Consider the following 16,315-nt stretch of genomic DNA (forward strand, 5'->3'; position numbering starts at 1 on the left):
CACTCCTATAAAACCAAGTAAAAATTTTAGGCTTCAATTGTAGACCACTTTTCTCTTGACTAAAAGCCCAAGACATTACATTTGTGAGCCACTTTTAAAGGAGACCATGAAAACAACAAAACCGGTGTGCTGCTTACATCCAAATCACTCCCAGGGCCACACATTTCAATTGCACTTGGGACTCATGTTCAATAAAGCATGCTCCTACTTCAAACTACTTACACGTCCACATGTTCACTGGTCATAGCATGTGTGATAGAGAAATATGGCCAGTTTTGAAGGACTAGGAGGACAAGGAGAGCCAGAGTTACCTTGGTATTCCTGAGAGATCCTTTAAATCGGGAGGGTTTGATGAACAAATGTGGCCTCAGATCTTTGAGAAAAGAAGACTCAGGGCCACAGCTGGGGAAAAACACTAGTTACCAGTGTAAGTACACTGAGGGACAGCCCTGGAAATACATTGGGTGCTATGGAGTCAAAACAGTCAATCGGGCTGCATTACCTAGGTATTTTCTTTGAATGCTAGACATTAGGTTCCTGAGTTTATACCTAAATATAGCAAGTATCTTATGGTTTAGGCTTTTTGCCATGGAAGGTGTGTGCCTAAAGCAGTGCTGCTTTGACAGGTTTGAGTCAAGGACCCTTAAAAGATGAATGAACCCCTGTATAGAGCAAAATACCCACATACGCAATATCATATTCAGTTTTAAGGTGTTGATGAATCTCTCTAGAATCTAGGCATGGACATTTGTACATGGATCGTAACTTAAGAAAATCTGGTATCTAGTGACTAAAGCTTCAGTGCTTGAACAAGGAATAGAACAATCCCATTCACCTTGATTGAGGTGGCTGAGCTTAGCCAGAAGTAGACTGGTGTCTGGCTTTACTGGGTAAAAGAAAGACCTTTTGTGTAACAAGAAAATAATACAGTCCTCATTCACATCTGTTACACTATATTTAGAAGTCAAATGGCTTTGACGTTGGCATGAACATTTTTGTAAGAGGAAGCAGAAACTTGCCAAGTGCAAAGTGAAAATGCTCATGCAGAATCAGACCTGCTGGCTTGAGATTTTTGATGGTAACCAGCCCATGGGTGAGGAACTCTTATTCTTAAGCAAAAATGACAAAATTTTAGAGCATAGGGCAACTTGGTTTTCTAAAGGAATTGTCTTACTTTACATACCCTTATTTGTGAGTTAGGTTAGGCCATTTTAAAAATGAAGAAATGAAGTCTGTGTGACATGCTGAAGTCCTCAGAGCTAACAAAGTGCCAGTCTCCTGACTTTGAGCCCAGTGGTCACTCCCAAATGACCTGTTTGGCTTCATATTTTAACATGACCCCCCCCCCCCCATTGGCTGTAGCCAGGTACATTTTTTTGTTTTGCTTTTATCTTTCCTGCTGCCTTTTCATGATTTTTTTTTTTATAGGAGACTTTCTAAACTTCCCTGCAGTTCTCATTTTCAACCTCGTATTACAAATTGTTAGGATATAACTAGATGTGAGAATAAGAGACTGCTAGCCAAACTAAAATTTGCACTCTGGCCCACTTTTTTTTTTAAATAAACTTTCTATTCTGGAATAACTTTAGATTTATAGAACAGTTGCAAAGATAATACATAGCATTCCCATAAACCCTTCACCCAGCTTCTCCTAAGGGTAAAATATTACATAACCATGGCACATTTGTCAAAACTAAAAAAATTAACATTACTACTTTATTTGAATTTCACTAGTTTTTCACTAGGATCCCTTTTCTGTTCCAAAATTTAATCCAGGAACCTACTTTGCTGCAGGATCTGGCCCACTTTGAGTCTGAGTGCTAACAAAGGCAGCATGACTGGACTCTGCGCAGCATCTCATGGTCCTCAGGGTCTTATCAAAATGAATAACATGCACACAACACCCAACTGAACTATAGTAAAAAGCCAGAGCTGACTCACCTTCTAGAGCTCCTCTAGTTTATTGCCTTCTCTCAGAAATCCACCCCTCTTTGATGACAGGTAGTGAGCAGGAAGAAGACAAGTAGAAAGAGTAAGGGGAGATGTACAATACCCACAAACTGAAAAGTGTAAATAGGGAATCATATGTGATTCATTTATCGATGAACTTATTACTGAGTAACACCTGGGTCAAAAGCACTGGCAGAGCTAAAAGGTAGCTGTCCCCACCTTGGAGAAGTCCAGTTGGAAGACAACAGATGCATCTGTATGTATGACCAGCAGTAATTTCCATAAGGCCAGGGCACACCAGGCTGAGGAGCCATGGAGAAAGGCATGGCGGTTCCATAGCAGACAGGACATCTGTAAAAATGACCTTGAGACGTGAGGTGTGTTTTGACAGGCAGAGCAGATTCAAAGTAGGTCTTTCTGGGCTGTAAAGCAGTAGAACTGCAGGGACACAGTTTTGGTAGCTTAAAGCATGACAGTGCAGTTTTCAAATCTGCATCACTTTCCCAACTCTTGAACAAGACTAGGTGGAAACACCTGGCCGACCAATTTGGTCTACAGAATTATTCCGCGCTTGTGCATGCAGAGCCCTGTCAGTGAGGAGGAGCCGAAGTGGTCACATCCTTCCAACGGACGACTCCCGGGATCGAGGCCAACCTGCAGGCCTTACAGAAAAGGCGGGGAGGCCCTGGGAACTCATTACGGCCACCCAGTTCACACGCCTAGCTTCCCAACTCCATGCCCCAGAGCCCTTTGCAACATCCCATTAAGTCAATAAAACAGCACTCTTGCCCTCCAGAAGCCCACAAGCCCTCGGCACGTATAAAAGCACCTTAAAAGGAACAGATATAACTAAAGGGGGCTGGGACACGTATGGAGATTGCTGGGGCAGGGTCGATGCTAGGAAGTTTCAGCAAGACTTTCCATGTTGAACCCTTCCCTCCTCCGCCTGGCCGTCAGACCCAGGGTCACCCTCAGCAAACTTCCTAGCTGTCCTAGAAGTCCTCCTGCCGTGGGTGAGAAGCAGTGGGGGTGGGGGTGGAAAATATGTGCTTTGCTGTAGAGGGCACTTTAGCTGTGGGCTGCAGGGTAGAAACACGTTGGGAGCGGGTCTACAGAGGGTGGTAAGCAAAGCAGCCTGGATGAAATGATCCTGTGGGCTGAGGCAATGCCATCTTTACTGTTCTCTTAATTTGTACCAAGCCTTGCCCTAAAAGGCATTTGAGGCCACACTGATGATCATTAATAGCCGCAATAAGGCAGGAGGAGCTTTCCTTTCTTCTCCACCACCACAGTGTAAGCTACCGCTCAGGGCCCTAACCACATCATGCCACTTAGAAGATACATGCCGGAACAAGTCACTTCACTTCGCTCATTACCCTTACCTGTGAAATGGGGGCTCATTGCACCTGCATCTTAGAATAAATGTTCTATGCTTTATGCTTCATCCAACGTTGGCACATGGAGCCTGCACTATCTAGAAATCGCGTGGTGTATAAATAGTCATACATCCGTGCCTGGATCACAGGACTGCAGCACTGGCCTCTGTGTGCAACTTCCTGCCCTGGCTCCCTCTCCAGTTCTTCCCTCATGGTTAGCAGGGCTATCTGGATCATGCTGGGCATGTCCCCAGAACCTACTAGGACTTCTCAGTTTCTTCTGCACTTAATGAAATGCTTACCTAGCTAGTGTTAGAAAAATCTGGAAAGAGAAGGATCCATCTTATAGGGAGCATGTTCAAGCAGAGGCTCAGGTGATGACAGCTCTATCTCCAAAATGACGGCACTTCCCCCAACATGACTTCATTAAACCTGGTGGCAAACCTAGGAAATTGGTGCCCCATCCACATCTTCAAAAGAGAGCAAGCAAGGCTCTGAGGGCTGTGGTTGGTGCAAGTAATCAGGGGCAAAGTCATCACAGGCGAATCGGGTCTGTTTGATGCCAAAGTCCACGGACATTTCACCAGCCCACAGCTGCTGGAATTGTCTGGAGTTGGGATGGGACTGTCGGCTGGATCACCATGTGTCTCCGGCCCTTCCTGACTTGGACTGTGGCTCCGCCTGCGCGACTGCAGGCCCACGGCCACGCTCCTTAATGATGTTCTTCTGCTCGACTCAGCTTCTGCAGGCTTTACCCCAACCACACGACCCAGTCCCCCCAAAAACCTGCACACCCCTGAGCCTTTACTTATCCCAGAGGTTCTTCTCTTCATCTTTAATTCAAACACATCATTTCCGTTGTCTAGTCTTCGTAAGGTCATCCCACAACCTAAAAAAAATAAATAATAATGAACATCTGGGGATCATAGATCATAGGCCAAAACTGCTGTGTTGGGTGTTGGGGGGAAAGCAAACTTCTTAGCACAAGAACCCGACAGTCCTTGCAGAGATAAAGCATCGAAACCAACATAAATGAAAAGGGAAACCGTGGGAATCTTTGAACACTTACTTGAGATTTAAAAAAAACACATATTTCAACAAACTAAATAATAAAGAAGTAACACTTCTCTCCTCCCAAGCCAGCCTGTGTGTTTTTAAACCCACCTAAGTGCACAGCCTGGGGGTTGCTGTTGTCCTTCGGCCACAGGCGAGGCCACCGAGGCGGGGAGTGTCAGTGGCACGGAGCGGGCGGTCCTGGAGGCCAGAGCGCGGTCCTGGTCCTCACGTCCCTGGGGACGATGCTCGGGGATGCGGCTTCTGGAAATAATAAGCAACTACTCAGTCATTCAGGGAGGTTAGGGCCCCACGAAGCCGCGGGCATCGGATCAAGGTCCGAAGCCACCAGGAGGGACTGAAGGCAGCGCCCCGGGCCACCCGGGGGTCCCGCAGGAGCTCGCAGGAAGGTGAAGGCCCAGAGCCAGAGCAGGTCGCGGCACCTCCCCCTCCCCCCTCCCCCCTCCCCTCCCCTTCCCCCTCCCCCCTCCCCCCTCCCCTCCCCTCCCCCCTCCCCCCTCCCCTCCCCTTCCCCCTCCCCCCTCCCCTCCCCTTCCCCCTCCCCCCTCCCCTCCCCTTCCCCCTCCCCCCTCCCCCTCGTCCGTCTTCCCCTCCCCCCTCCTTCCCTCCCCCTCCTCCCGCAGGCGCTCCAGCCCGGCCACGCCCTTCCCCGCAGGGCCCCAGCCCCCCCCCGCCCCCGTCCCTCCTCCCACCCCGCGGCTGCCCTTGAGCGTGGACCTGGGTCCAGAGGGGTGGGGGTTGAGGGTGGGAGGGGATGCTGGGCGGGGCCGAGGGTAGGGGGCATGCTGGGGGGAAGGGGTGGGGGATGCTGGGGGGGATGGGGCCTGGGTGGGGGGATGCTGGGCGGGGCCGAGGGTAGGGGGCATGCTGGGGGGAAGGGGTGGGGGATGCTGGGGGGGATGGGGCCTGGGTGGGGGGATGCTGGGCGGGGCCGAGGGTAGGGGGCATGCTGGGGGGAAGGGGTGGGGGATGCTGGGGGGGATGGGGCCTGGGTGGGGGGATGCTGGGCAGGGCCGAGGGTAGGGGGCATGCTGGGGGGCAGGGGTGGGGGATGCTGGAGGGGATGGGGTGGGGAGATGCTGGGGGGAGGGGGGTCGAGGGTGGGGGGATGCTGGGTGGGGGCGGGGAGCGAGGGTGGGGGGAAGCTGGGTGACTGGGCCGGGGGTGGGGGCGCCGAGCCGGGCGGGCCGGGGACACACGCAGAGTCCTTGGAGAGACTTCCGTGGCCCTGGCTGGCCCCCACGTGTCGCGGCGTCGAGGCTCTCAGGCCCGGGCGGTCACCGCAGAGTCGGTTTGGAAGGCGGCGGGCGGCGGGGGCCGGCCTCCTGCAGCTGAGCTGGGCGGGGGTGAACCTGCAGCTCGGGTCGGGGGAGCCCTGCGGCAGGTCGGGCATGGACTGGGAAGGGATAGGATCCGGGGAACTGCGGTGGGGGCGCCCTGGGGCGGGGGCTGGGGACGCCCTGGGGCGGGGGCTGGGGACCCCCTGGGATGGGGGCTGGGGACGCCCTGGGATGGGGGCTGGGGACCCACTGGGACGGGGGCAGGGGACACACTGGGACGGGCGCGTTCTGAGGAAGATGGGGACTTCCAACACCTAACCCCTGCCCTGCTGCCTCGGAGGCTGGTCATCCTTGGCCGGGAGAACTCACCATGGCCTCCCACGAAGAAGATGCCCTCAAGGCGCCGCTGATACCCAGAACCTAAATGTACCATCTCTTTTGCTTCAAGCTCCAGGTGGCCCCAAAGGTACACTGTGACCCGTTAGGAAATGTAATACGCACCAAAAGAATTTGATGATTTTGCTAAATTATATTGATGGAAACCCAGAGAACATAGGAATGAGTTTAAGGGGACGGGATATATAATCAGGGCCAACTTATGGCTCTGGGCTCAGCAAGCAGAGACTCCAAATTCAGCATCTGGGTTCAGGAGGCTAGGAATGGCTCTCCGGGGTGGCCTGGTTGGCGGACTAAAACTGAACCAAGGACCCAAAGTCATCCCACCCTCAGTGAAGGTCACGTGTCAACACTTCCTTGGTATCTGCAGAGGAAGGAATCCAGAAGCCTCGGGAGATTGCAATGCTGTGTGGGCTCGATGGTGTACAATCTGTCCGTCTCCTCTGGGAGGGCCCATAGGACGTGATCTCTGCCACAGCATAGGAAATAAATTTCTGGGATCCCTGCCCCAGCATCATCCAGAGAGTGGGGGTGACAGGATCCAGGGGTGGCCAGGACCAGGTGGTGGCACCTCATCTCCAAAAATGAGGTGGGCCCGGTCATTACAATGGCGAGTAGGGTCAGGACAGTAGTCAGACCCGTCTGAGCCACAGAGACCCAAGGTACTGGCCAGTTGCTTGTGTGTCCCTAGAAGAGAAATAGAGGAGAAATCTGCTAGATTCGGACGATCTGATGTAATCTGTGTGATCTGTGTAAGTGGGCGTGTGCTGGGCCTGGAATCCTGGGGCCTGAGCCAAGTCACCACGACAGTCATAGCCACTCCACCAACGCCCAGATTTAACCCAGTTCCTAGACTGGGAGCGCTGAGAACGAAGGGCAGCCAGAGCAAGGGCCCTGCCACACTGTCAAGGTTCAGACCATTGTCTTCCTCCAAACCTTCTGCAAAGGGACCTGTGTCCACTTAACAGTGATTGTGCACTGAGGAAGGAGAAATAATCAGACTTTTTTTTCGGAGGTTACCCACACTGGCTCTGAACTAATTCCTGGAAACCCAAAATAAGGTTGGGAAATAACACTGTTGGAAATAAATTTGGAAAATGTATTGATTGCTATGCACTTGACAGCTTCCCAATACTTAAAGGCTTTTCTGAGGAATTCAGTGATGATATTAACCAGTGTGATTGGGGGGGGGGGGGCAGGGAGGAGTATGGTAGAGAGAACCGATACATCAAATCAGATGCGTAATGTTATGTGTTCATGAATAAGTAAAAGATTCATTCAAAGTGCAAGATAGACCTCTGGGTTTTCTTTAAAGATGTTATTTATTTGTGTGTATGTGAGAGAGAGAGAGAGAGAGAGAACACAGGCAGCAGGGAGGGGCAGGGGGAGAAGCAGACTCCCCAAGCCCTGTGTGGGGCTTGATCCTAGGACCCCCGGGTCATGACCTAAGCCAAAGGCCGATGCTTAACTGGCTGAGCCACCCGGGCATCCTGACCCCTGGGTTTTCATGGAACAGAGTGTAGAAGTCCACTGACAAGGATTCAGCGCCCGTAAAGCAGCTCACCTTTAAGGTCTACTAGTCAAGTTTTGCTGTAGTACCAAAAGAGAATATCCACAATCATTTGAAAAGGCTTTTAAACACCCTTCCCTTCTTGAATTACGTATCTGTGAGGCTGGATTTTCAACCAAAAGTAACGGCCTGCAGCAGACTGAAATCAGAAGCAGACATGAGAATCCAGCTGTCTTCTATTAAGTCAGAAATTAATGAGATTTCCAAATAGGTAAAATAATACTGCTCTTCTAATTTTTTTTTTTTTTTTGGTAAGATGTTATTTTCCATTTAAAACCTGGCTGCTTTAAAGATTTTTTTATCTTAATTTTAATTTCTAATATGATAAATATATTAAAAGGTTATTATAATCTCCATGCTTCAGAGTCCTCAATCATCTTGAAGAATAAAAAAGGATCATGCAAAAAATGTAAAGAGTGATGGGTCACCTGGGTGGTTCAGTCGGGTAAGCATCTGGCTCTTGATTTCCACTCAGGTCCTGATCTCAGGGGCCTGAGATAGAGCCCTACTTTGAGATTCCTGCCTCTCTCTCTGCCTCTCCCCCTGCTCATGCTCTCTCTCTCTCTTTCTTTCTCTCTCTTAAATAAATACATAAATACATAAAATCTTTAAAAAAATGTGATGAGGGCCGCTCTAGATCACCCTCACTCAGTTATAGACTTAAGTATATAAAGTAACTAAAAAAGACCAATGGCCAACTGGGCAACTCCTGATTTAAGGAGGACAGCTCATTTCTCAAGCCAAAAATGTCCCGATATTAGTCAGCTTGGGCTGCTGTGACATTATGATTTATAGTAAGAAATATATATTTGGTCTCTGTCCTTGTTTCTGGCACTGAGCGCCAAAAACCCTTGGAATTTCCTAAGTGATGAGCATGATTTTAAAAAGTATCTTTTGTTTTGTTAATAAGGTGACTTTGGGAATACTCCCAGGTTACCTAAGGGGGGTTGCCAGGGGAGTCAACCCAGCGATTGGAAGGTTGGAACTTTTGCTTCCACCCTCAGCATCGCAGTAGAGGGGAGCTAGAAAGCGAATCAGTCACCCACGGCCAAAGATTTCATCGACACTACCTATGTAATGAACCCTCCACAAAGACTCAAAAGGACAGGCTTTGGAGAACTTCCAGGCTGGTGAGCACAGGGTGATTTGGGGACAATGGCGCACTTGGAGAGGGCCTGGAAGCTCCGCGCTCCTTCCCCACATACCTTGCCCATACCTTGCCTCCCACATCTCTTCCATCTGGCTTCCATCTGGTTTGCGAGCTATGGCTTTTTGTAATAAACCGGTACTCTAGTAAGTAAAACATTTCTCTGAGTTTGTGAGCTGGTCTAGCAAATTAAACCCAAAGAGGTCCATTTATAGCCAGTGGGTCCGAAGCGCAGGTAACAACATGGGGTTGTGACTGGCCTCTGAAGTGTGACTGTGAGGGGGTGGTTTTGTGGGACCCAGCCTTCCCCTGTGGAATCTGTTGCTATCTCCACGTAGTGCTCAGACTGAGTTGAATTGTAGGACATGAGGAGTAGTCAACAGCCAACACCAACTTCTAGACATGGAGATGAGGCCACGTCAGACCATAGGGCAGCCAGGTAACTGCACTGCCTGCCTGATCCCGGATGAGACCAGTAGAACAACCTCCCACCCAAGACCAGCCTAAATTACTGACCCACAGGATGAGGAGCAAATACATTAGGAGCAAATGAGATGACCCCTGTGTCGGTTTGTTATGCGGCAATTAATAACAGAGACAGCACCTTGGCCATCTTTTAAGATGATGTCCATCATTTTGCATCATAACTTTAAAATAGTTCAAAAGCGGAATCCCTGGGTGGCGCAGTGGTTTGGTGCCTGCCTTTGGCCCAGGGCGTGATCCTGAAGACCCGGGATCGAATCCCACGTTGGGCTCCCTGCATGGAGCCTGCTTCCCCCTCTGCCTGTGTCTCTGCCTCTCTCTCTCTCTCTCTCTCTGTGACTATCATAAATAAATTAAAAATTAAAAATTAAAAAAATAAAAAATAAAATCTTTAAAAAAATAAATAAAATAGTTCAAAAACATAGAATTTCTGACCTATTGGAAATACAAGCATTTCGAAGTAACACAATGTTATCATTCTTATAAACATATCTGACATAATTTAAATGTAATAGCAACTTAATATCCATACCAGGCCTCTAAAAATGATTCAACAAGCTCTTATTAAACAGAAGGTAATTTTAAGTCATTCTTTTTCTCCTTAAACTCATAGTTCCATTCTGCTACATAAGTTTTTCCTAATGTAACATATTTTTATACTTAAAAGTCTTTATCACCCTGTCAAACACATCTGCATCAGAAATGTGTATACAATTGAAGTTTATTTTTATTTCGTGTTACCAGAATGTTCTAATAGTTTAATAAAATTATTCTAGACCGAGCTATTATTACAATTCTTGTTAGTGCACAGCTAAGCAAAACATCATAAATATAGTACAAATATTGATAAGTAATTATTAGACATAAAAAGTAAAACCCAGGATCCATGCGGAGAGCATCTTTAATGAAATAGGAGGAAGTTTCCTCTTTCCTCCAGATTTTCTGTGTCTGAGGATGAATATCCCTTCTTGCTTTAACAGACGAGTCTCAGCGTTGATTCCATTCCTACTGTCGTGGAGTTCTGGGAACTGAGAGATCTCGTTCACCCGAAGACCTAGGTGAGAATGGCAGGGGTTTGGGGGAGCAGCACCCCTCAGTCCCTGAGCTCCTTGGATGTTATGTCAGGATCTATCATCAAAAATTACCTCTAATGACCTCTCAGTGGACAATTGGATTAGGTGATGAAGGCCCAGAATTGGAAGCACCTGATTCGTAAAAGCATTCTGTACCCGCTCATCAGTATCATTCATATTTCTACTTTCTGGGACACATACCAAAAAAGGCTTTACAAATCTTAAAGGAACAACCATCAGTGCTTATACCTGTTCCTCTGCCCCTTGTTTATCCTCAGAACAAGTTGAGACCATGGAAATGCTGTTCATTCAATACACCTTAGTCAATGTGATCTTGTTGACTCAAAAAATGCTCTCTTTTTAAAGAAATGTTTTAAGTGTATTTTCACCATGACCCCGGAGCTCAGGAAAAAAAAAAAAAAAAGGACAGAAAAAAAAATCCACCATGTGAGCTAATAAAATCTACCTTTATTGTAAAATTCCATCAGCCAAACCAAACCTACTTTCAGAAAAAAAAAAAAAATCAACTTCATTTTTCAACTCAAATAAAAGTGTCCCCATAACAACCGTCTCTCTCTTGAATTTTAATTCTAAGAAGAAAGACAGGCACAGTGTTGCTGTGAGCCGTCAGGGTTTATTTCTGACACAACCGGCACTTGCCCTCATAAAACACTCTGTCCCTGGGCCCTGCGCTCTCCATTTGTCCCTTCGCTGGTTGATGCCTCGCAGGGATCTACACTCCCGGGCCGTGCACCAAGGTGACACCTGACACGGGGCACCGGGGCACTTAATGTTGTGAATTGTGAGAACGGAGTTGGGAAACCACTGGCGGGAGACAGGCTCATGCTCGAGCAAGACGAGCACGGAGCAAACCTGAGGGTTTGGGAATCCTCTCCCACTCCTCTGCCTGCATCACGTGCCTTGGGAAGTTGCCATGCACGTCGGTGAACTTGTTGAGTGAGTCCAACAACCTTGGTTCAGATGTGCCTGTTGAGCCTATTCTCTGCCAGAGGTAGTGCTTTAAAGACCAATGTGGGAAGCTAGACAAGTCTCTTGATTTTCCATCTTTGGGGGGCGGGGGGAATATGAGTGCACAAAATTAGAGGCCTCAAAAATCCTGGAAGCCTGTCTGGAGGAAGCAAGTGCTGAGCTGAATCGGGGAATCGAAGTTTTTAATGCTCACAGCTGATTCTTTTGCTCAGTGAAATTTGGGGACTACTGCTATTAAATGTAACACCTTGCAATTAAGAGAGAAGTCAGTTCTGGGGCAGCCCGGGTGGCTCAGCAGTTTAGCATTGCCTTCGGCCCAGGGCGTGATCCTGGAGACCAGGGATCGAGTCTCAGGTGGGGCTCCCTGCATGGAGCCTGCTTTTCCCTCTGCCTGTGTCTCTGCCTCTTTCTCTTTCTCTCTCTCTCTCTCTCATGAATAAATAAATTTAAAAAAAATCTTTAAAAAAAAAAGTCAGTTCTGCTGTTACTAACACCCGCATATCATGTGACCCTGAATGGAGTAAGTGGTTTCCAGCCTGACTCCAAGGCCGAGGTCAGTGCAATTCAACGTTAATGTGCTAGTTTTGGGGGGGGGGGGGTGTTGATGTTGTTGATGTTGTTTGTTTTTCCTGTTTGATTTAAGCGACTAGGATACCAGCCCTGTCAGTAAGGCTCCCCCCATCAGACAATCCCTGGGGACTGTAAGTGACAGCCGCATTCACGGTCCCCACATTTCGTACCTGCTTATGGTGACTAGTGGGCTGATCACCTGGAATGCTGGTCTTTCTTGCTGAACTAATTCCAAAAACTTGGGATGTCTTAAAAAAAAAAAATCGAATGCAAAATCCCAGCCTCCAGAGAGGGGAATGAACATGCCAAACTATTTACTTCCTTTCCTTCCCTGGGGATCCCTGCCCCTACCCACCCGGGCTGCCTTTTCAATTTGTCCTAACTAGATGTCTTGGCAGTGGGGCCTTGGCTCCTCCTGGAAGACGGTTTCAAAGCCCCAGACCTAGCTATCACATGCTTCCCCAATTAAAAGCTGTCCCCGGGAGCACCTTGCCAGAACCCCCTAAGATAACGAGCCCCTGCCTCGTTACAACTCACACCCTCTCCTACACGAGGAGATAAGGAGATGTGTTGCTTGAGCCATATTTTTGGAAATTGCTAGTTAGTTGCAAAATGTTTCCTGAGGTAGAAAAAAAAGCACCAAGGACTGTAATTATTGGATTGTTTCACTTTTGAGGCCAAGAAGCAGATGCTCCACTTTTAAGACTTGGACAAGTATTGTCACAAGTTAACTCCTCTGCTTGCCACCCGGAATGTCCCGGTTCACTGGCTTCCTTGAAGAGGCCCACGTAGGAGACCGGTTGAACCACTGCCGAGCATTGGGTTCACAAGGCTCTTCAAAAAGCTGCCCCATGCAGTAATCTGGTGCTAATCAGATTTCAGTGCAATGTCGCCAGGAAAAATTGGTATATATAATGCTAGACTAGAAAGGTTTAGGACCAAGTTCCAAAGATGAAATTCATTCTCCAAATTATATGCCTTAAAAAAAAAAAATCTTAGTCGGGGTAAAATAGAGAAATCGTTGCATGTCTCCACTCTCATGCTCTTCCATGTTTTATTCAAAAACTGGAAAATGACTTGCCTGGAACGAGAGCTGGTCCGCAAGTCGCAAGGTGATGCAGGCATTGCAGCAGTCAGCTAAGAGGTCCCAGGTAGGCCGAAGAGGTCAACTAAAAATAAGTCACTGAAGGTATTTCCTTCCTACTTCTGGTATACGTGTATCTGAGTGTCCGGTATGTGCTGGTCTCTGGGAAGTAATTTTCAAAGAGTCCATTTGTTGCTGTGCCCTTGGCGTTTATTACCCACGGGGGTGACCTAGTATCGCATGATCCGCGGAGCCCGGTGTCAGATGCCTGGGTTGCTGCACGACACCTACCGCAGCCTCGGTGGTTATGTCTCAGCATTCTAGAGGCTGGACGATCCCAGATCAAGGTGTTGGAAGCTCTAGTGTCTCGGGAGACCCATTTCCTGGGTTGCAGATGGCCATCTCCTGGTATCCTGATGTGACGGAGAGCAGAGGAGGAGGAAGCAAGCTCTCTAGTGTCTTTTATCATGAGGGTGTGGATTCTGTTCATGAAGGCTCCACTCTCATTGCCTAATTCACTCTCAAAGATCCCCGCCCTCAGACACCATCACATCGGGGATTGGGCTTCCACATAGGAACGTGGGGACATGTCCAGACCATGGCATGTAGCACATGCTGCCCTGGGGAAGGCCGCAGGTGACCATGACAGCCTAGGTGCAGGTACCTCTTAGGGGAGTATTTCCTGGAAGAAGTAACAATTTGAAACCTGGAACTTTAGAGAGCATCAGCCCAGCGGATGGGCCAGGAGTCAAAGGCAGGCAGGCAAAGGTCAGGCATTTGATGGTGAATGCCCCAGGCACAGTGGACCACACCACGGAGTGTGCAGGAATGAATGCTTGCAGAACTGACATAAAAATAGTGACCATTCATTCATTTGTGCTAGGCCTGTTGCTGTGCCAGAGAATAAAACCACGAACAAGAGAGAATTGTTCTTAATTAATAACTAGTTATTCTTATTGGACGCTTGCTATGTGCCAGGCACTTGAAGTGCTTCCCCAGCATCATCTAATTTCATTCTACAACAACCATATGAAATGGGTACTTTTTTTTAGCATCACTTTACAGAAGGGTAGACTGAGGCACAGGTGACTTCAGTGACTTGTCCAAGGCCACTCTGCTTGTGGATTGAGGAGCCTCAATACAGGTTGCCAGAAAGTGGAACTTTCTTCTGGTTCAAAATCATGGCTGCATTATGTGCCAGGGGGATTCACTGTGAGGAGTGGAGTGACCGACCTTCCTGATTTGCCTGGGACCCCAGGCAGGGGTCTGAGCTGTGGGACTTTAAGTGCTAAACTTGGGACAGTGATGCCTACAGCAGTATAGTGGTTGTCATAGCTGACCAGGGAACAGGTGCATAACTTGTAGGGCCTAATAAACTTGCCAAATAACTGGGAATTTATGCCAAAGGCAATGGAGAGCCTCACGTAGGAGGACTACTCTGATAGTTTATGCTCTGGTAGATTATACTCCGATGGGTCCAACCCTCAGTTGTATAAATGAAGCCTTAGCCACCACCACCCCCCAGAAAGTGTCCTCTCCCATCATTCCTTGGAGTTAGCAATGTGGTACCCATAAGTTTATTACCAGCAGCAACGGTATTTACTCTATGTTGTTCATCTACTCTTTCCAGTGTGGAAGGCTGAGTCCCCAGACATCACCAGCATAACCTACTGGTAAGACGATGCTGAGTCTATGATGTGGTTCGTAAGAGAGAACACTACTTCATGGGCTTTGATAGCATCTTGGAGGGGAAGATAAGGTCAGAATTCGAGTGAGAATTGGAAGTTCAGAGTGAGTGAGTATGTTGGCGCACCAGTGTCAAAGAATCTTAGGATGTAGACTCTTGAAACTGTCCCTTAAAGATCTTAAGAGGCTTTCAGGACCCTTTTGGGAAATTTCTTTAATGAACAATCAAGGGATCCCTGGGTGCCGCAGCGGTTTGGCGCCTGCCTTTGACCCAGGGCGTGATCCTGGAGACCCGGGATCGAATCCCACGTCGGGCTCCCGGTGCATGGAGCCTGCTTCTCCCTCTGCCTGTGTCTCTGCTTCTCTCTCTCTCTCTCTCTCTGTGACTATCATAAATAAATAAAAATTTAAAAAAAAAGTTTTAATGAACAATCAAATAATTTGCCCAGACAGGGGATTCCTAACAAATTAAAGCCATGCTAGTAAAGATAAAAAAGTAGAGGGTGGGATCCCTGGGTGGTGCAGCGGTTTAGCGCCTGCCTTTGGCCCAGGGCGCGATCCTGGAGACCCGGGATCGAATCCCACGTCGGGCTCCTGGTGCATGGAGCCTGCTTCTCCCTCTGCCTATGTCTCTGCCTCTCTCTCTCTGTGTGACTATCATAAATAAATAAAAATTTAAAAAAGTAGAAGGTCATGTTACTGTGGACTGGGAGGGGCGGCTTCTGAGTCTGTCTAGGCTGACATGGGGTGGCTGTTCTGGTTCTGGTTCTCATGAGCACAAACTAGGCTTTTTACTCCCTCCCACCCCACATTGGAGGAATCTCCACCATGGACAGTTCCCCGATGAGAACCCCAGTATCTATTCCATGTGCTGGACTAAGGTGCTCCCAAAGTTTCTAATGCTCAGAGCCCAGCACAGGTGACAGAGGCAGGGCTTCCCCCACCTAAATCGCACCACATTCTGTCACCAGAGCTGGCAAAGCAGCTGTACCTTGCTCGGGGTCTCCCAAGTCTCTCCAGAGAGAACTTCTGCTTCTCAAACTCTCCCTAGAGGCCCCCGAACCACCCCCAAGCTTCTCTTTCTCTGCTTCTCAGTTCCTTTACTCTTAGAAACTTTCTCACCTCTCCCAGGTACAGGCAAAGCAAATCTCCCATGCATATAACTGGGGGCCGACTCACACACTGGTATCGGTGTGTTTGCGTTGCGTGTTGCTGTGTAGGTGAGAGTATGGGTGGGAATGGGTGGGGAGGGTGACGGCCATCCACACCAGCAAGTACCCACCAGATGGACCCTCTGGTACTTATGCCCCTCAGTGCTCTTGGAAGTCCTCCCGCTGCCCTCTCATTCTGCCAACACTTTCACTCCTTCCCACCTCTCCTATTTCATGAGATGATTAAAATTAACTCTAGTCAATCCTGCCCCAACTGAACATCCATCATTCTACCTTTTTACAATCCCTTTTGGCATTTCCTTATAATCAAGTTGGTTTCAATCATATTTTATCTTAAATTGTTCTCTATTTCCTCCTCAATATCTTATCATACAAATTTCCAAACATATAAAAAGGTGAAAGAAATTATATAGTCAGCACCCATATACCCACTGCCTGGGACAGAGGTCAGCAAACGTTTTTCA

The sequence above is a fragment of the Canis lupus genome, chromosome 1 (assembly GCF_048164855.1).
Source record: "Canis lupus baileyi chromosome 1, mCanLup2.hap1, whole genome shotgun sequence".
Lineage (NCBI taxonomy): Eukaryota > Metazoa > Chordata > Mammalia > Carnivora > Canidae > Canis > Canis lupus.